Below are 5,266 nucleotides of genomic sequence, written 5' to 3'. Positions count from 1 at the left end.
CTACAAAATGAGCCATAATACTTTAAAATCGGACCGAAAATATGTGTACTATGCGTAAATATTTGTGAAAAGTTGACCTTACTTTTTTCTAGGTGAATATTTTCCGGAAGGTGACTACTTTCACACCCTAATAGGAGATTTTGAAACATATGTCACTTTTACAAGAACCACATGAATATATTGCAAATCCTTATGGCCGCATGTAATATAACTATTATTCAGATACAAATTGAGCCGTAATACTTTAAAATCGGACCGAAAATACGTGTGCTATGCGTAAAAATGTGAAGGACCTAATAATCGCGATCTTATTCCTTTTTATTATGTTTACATTTTGCATGACAAATCATGTACAGAATACATGTACTGCATATAATTATCTATCATTACCTAATATTGATGCTCTAATAGGGTTTTACAATGTATAATATTTGTCGAAAGAATAACATTTCTCCAGTCGGTCGGGTACCAAATGCATAATTTTCCCCGCGCGGCCGGGTCGTCCAAGACCTGACCTGACCTGACCTGACCTAACCTAACCTAACCTAACCTAACCTAACCTAACCTAACCTACCCTAACCTAACCTAACCTCCCCAAATTCCAGCTAATGTAACCTATCCTCGATTAAACTGATTTACGATCATATTTATGTGAGAAAACGAAATTTGGAGTCTCCTGGTTTAATTTGAGGCTAACCAAACCTAATCTAACCTAAACTAACCTAACGTAACCTCCCCAAATTCCAGCTAATGTAACCTATCCTGGATTAAACTGATTTACGATAAAGTTTATGTGAGAAAACGAAATTTGGATTCTGGTTAAATTTCAGCCTAACGTAACCTAACGTAACCTAACCTAACCTCCCCAAATTGCAGGTAATGAAACCTATCCTGGATTAAACTGATTTACGATCAAGTTTATGTGAAATAACGAAATTTGGAGTCTCCTGGTTAAATTTGAGCCTAACCTAACCTAACCTAACGTAGCCTATCCTAACATCCCCAAATTCCAGCTAATGTAACCTATCCTGGATGAAACTGATTTACGATGAAGTTTATGTGAGAAAACGAAATTTGGAGTCTCCTGGTTAAATTTGAGCCTAACCTACCCTAACGTAACCTAACCTAACCTCCCCAAATTCCAGCTAATGTAATCTATCCTGGATTAAACTGATTTACGATCAAGTTTATGCGAGAAAACGAAATTTGGAGTCTCCTGGTTAAATTTGAGCCTAACCTAACCTAACCTCCCCAAATTCCAGCTAAAGTAACCTATCCTGGATTAAACTGATTTAAGATCAAGTTTATGTGAGAAAACGAAATTTGGAGTCTCCTGGTTAAATTTGAGCTTAATCTAACCTAACCTAACCTCCCCAAATTCCAGCTACTGTAACCTATCCTGGATTAAACTGATTTACGATCAAGATTATGTAAGAAAACGAAATTTGAAGTCTCCTGGTTAACTTTGTGCCTAACCTAACCTAACCTAACCTTACCTCCCCAAATTCCAGCTAATGTAACCTATCCTGGATTAAACTGATTTACGATCAAGTTTATGTGAGAAAACGAAATTTGGAGTCTCCTGGTTAAATTTGAGCTTAACCTAACCTAACCTAACCTAACCTAACCTAACCTAACCTAACCTAACCTAACCTAACCTAACCTAACCTAACCTAACCTAACCTAACCTAACCCAACCTAACCTAACTTAACCTAACGTAACCTAACCTAACCTCCCCAAATGCCAGCTAATATAACCTATACTGGATTAAACTGATTTACGACCAAGTTTATGTGAGAAAACGAAATTTGGAGTCTCCTGCTTAAATCTGAGCCTAACCTAACCTAACGTAACCTAACCTAACCAACCCAAATTCCAGCTAATGTAACCTATCCTGGATTAAACTGATTTACGATCAAGTTTATGTGAGAAAACGAAATTTGGAGTCTCCTGGTTAAATTTGAGCCTAACCTAACATAACATAACATAACATAACCTCCCCAAATTCCAGCTAATGTGACCTATCTTGGATTAAACTGATTTACGATCAAGTTTATGTGAGAAAACGAAATTTGGTGTCTCCTGGTTAAATTTCAGCCTAACCTAACCTAACGTAACCTAACCTAACCTCCCTAAATTCCAGCTAATATAACCTATCGTGGATTAAACTGATTTACGATCAAGTTTATGTGAGAAAACGAAATTTGGAGTCTCCTGGTTAAATTTGAGCCTAACCTAATCTAACCTAACCTCCCCAAATTGCAGGTAATGTAACCTATCCTGGATTAAACTGATTTACGATCAAGTTTATGTGAGAATACGAAATTTGGAGTCTCCTGGTTAAATTTGAGCCTAACCTAACCTAACGTGACCTAACCTAACCTCCCCAAATTCACGCTAATATAACCTATCGTGGATTAAACTGATTTACGATCAAGTTTATGTGAGAAAACGAAATTTGGAGTCTCCTGGTTAAATTTGAGCCTAACCTAACCTAACCTAACCTATCCTCCCCAAATTGCAGGTAATGTAACCTATCCTGGATTAAACTGATTTACGATCAAGTTTATGTGAGAAAACGAAATTTCGAGTCTCATGGTTAAATTTGAGCCTAACTTAACCTATACTAACCTAACGTAACCTAACCTAATTAAATTCCAGCTAATGTAACCTGTCCTGGATTAATCTGATTTACGATCAAGTTTATGTGAGAAAACGAAATTTGGAGTCTCCTAGTTAAATTCGACCCTAACCTAACATAACATAACATAACCTAACCTAACCTACCCAAATTCCAGCTAATGTAATCTATCCTGGATTAAACTGATTTACGATTAAGTTTATGTAAGAAAACGAAATTTGGAGTCTCCTGGTTAAATTTGAGCCTAACCTAACCTAACGTAAACTAACGTAACCTAACCTAACGCAACCTAACCTAACCTCCCCAAATTCCAGCTAATGTAACCTATCCTGGATTAAACTGATTTACGATCAACTTTATGTGAGAAAACGAAATTTGGAGTCTCCTGGTTAAATTTGAGCCTAACCTGACCTAACCTAACCTCCCCAAATTCCAGCTAATGTAACCTATCCTGGATTAAACTGATTTACGATCAAGTTTATGTGAGAAAACGAAATTTGGAGTCTCCTGGTTAAATTTGAGCCTAACCTAACCTAACCTAACCTCCCCAAATTCGAGCTACTGTAACCTATCCTGGATTAAACTGATTTACGATCAAGTTTATGTGAGAAAACGAAATTTGGAGTCTCCTGGTCATGTTTGAGCCTAACCTAACCTAACCTAACCTAACCTAACCTCCACAAATTCCAGCTAATGTAACCTATCTTGGATTGAACTGATTTACGATGAAGTTTATGTGAGAAAACGAAATTTGGAGTCTCCTGGTTAAATCTGAGCCTAACCTAACCTAACATAACATAACCTAACCTAACCTAACCTCCCCAAATTCCAGCTAATGTAACCTATCCTGGATTAAACTGATTTACGATCAAGTTTATGTTCGAAAACGAAATTTGGAGTCTCCTGGTTAAATTTGACCCTAACCTAACCTAACGTAACCTAACCTAACCTCCCCAATTTCCAGCTAATGTAACCTATCCTTGATTAAACTGATGTACGATCAAGTTTATGTGAGAAAACGAAATTTGGAGTCTCCTGGTTAAATTTGAGCCTAACCTAACCTAACCTAACCTAACCTAACCTAACCTAACCTAACCTAACCTAACCTAACCTAACCTAACCTAACCTAACCTAACCTAACCTAACCTAACCTAACCTAACCTAACCTAACCTAACCTAACCTAACCTAACCTAACCTAACCTAACCTAACCTAACCTAACCTAACCTAACCTAACCTAACCTCCCCAAATTCCTACAAATGTAACCTATCCTGGATTAAACTGATTTACAATATAGTTTATGTGAGAAAACGAAATCTGGAGTCTCCTAGTTAAATTTGACCCTAACCTAACAAAAGATAACATAACATAACATAACATAATCTCCCCAAATTCCAGCTAATGTAATCTATCCTGTATTAAACTGATTTACGATCAAGTTTATGTAAGAAAACGAAATTTGGAGTCTCCTGATTAAATTTCAGCCTAACCTAACCTAATGTAAACTAACGGAACCTAACATAACCTAACCTAACCTAACCTCCCCAAATTCCAGCTAATGTAACCTATCCTCGATTAAACTGATTTATGATCAAATTTATGTGAGAAAACGAAATTTGGAGTCTCCTTGTTAAATTTGAGCCTAACCCAACCTAACCTAACCTAACCTCCCCAAATTCCAGCTACTGTAACCTATCCTGGATTAAACTGATTTACGATCAAGTTTATGTGAGAAAACGAAATTTGGAGTCTCCTGGTTAAATTTGAGCCTAACCTAACCTAACGTAACCTAACCTAACCTCCCCAAATTCCAGCTACTGTAACCTATCCTGGATTAAACTAATTTCCGATCAAATTTATGTGAGAAAACGAAATTTGGAGTCTCCTGGTAAAATCTGAGCCTAACCTAACCTAACCTAACCTAACCTAACCTAACCTCCCCAAATTCCAGCTAATGTAACCTATCCTGGATTAAACTGATTTACGATCAAGTTTATGTGAGAAAACGAAATTTGGAGTCTCCTGGTTAAATCTGAGCCTAACCTAACCTAACCTAACCTAACCTAACCTCCCCAAATTCCAGCTAATGTAACCTATCCTTGATTAAACTGATTTACGATCAAGCTTATGGAGTCTCCTGGTTAAATTTGAGCCTAACCTGACCTAACCTAACCTCCCCTAATTCCAGCTAATGTAACCTATCCTGGATTAAACTGATGTACGATCAAGCTTATGTGAGAAAACGAAATTTGGAGTCTCCTGGTTAAATTTGAGTCTAACCTAACCTAACCTAACCTAACCTCCCCAAATTCCAGCTATTGTAACCTATCCTGGATTAAACTGATTTACGATCAAGTTTATGTGAGAAAACGAAATTTGGAGTCTCCTGGTTAAATTTGAGCCTAACCTAACTTAACCTAACCTAACATAACCTAACCTAACCTAACCTAACCTAACATAACCTCCCCAAATTCCAGCTAATGTAACCTATCCTGGATTAAACTGAATTACGATCAAGTTTATGTGAGACAACGAAATTTGGAGTCTCCTGGTTAAATTTGAGCCTAACCTAAGCTAACCTAACCTAACCTAACCTAACGAAACCTAACCTAACCTAAGGTTAG

Source organism: Penaeus vannamei, chromosome 3, assembly GCF_042767895.1.
Source record: "Penaeus vannamei isolate JL-2024 chromosome 3, ASM4276789v1, whole genome shotgun sequence".
Lineage (NCBI taxonomy): Eukaryota > Metazoa > Arthropoda > Malacostraca > Decapoda > Penaeidae > Penaeus > Penaeus vannamei.
The sequence above is the reverse complement of the archived record's forward strand: the minus strand, read 5'-3'. Positions refer to the sequence as shown.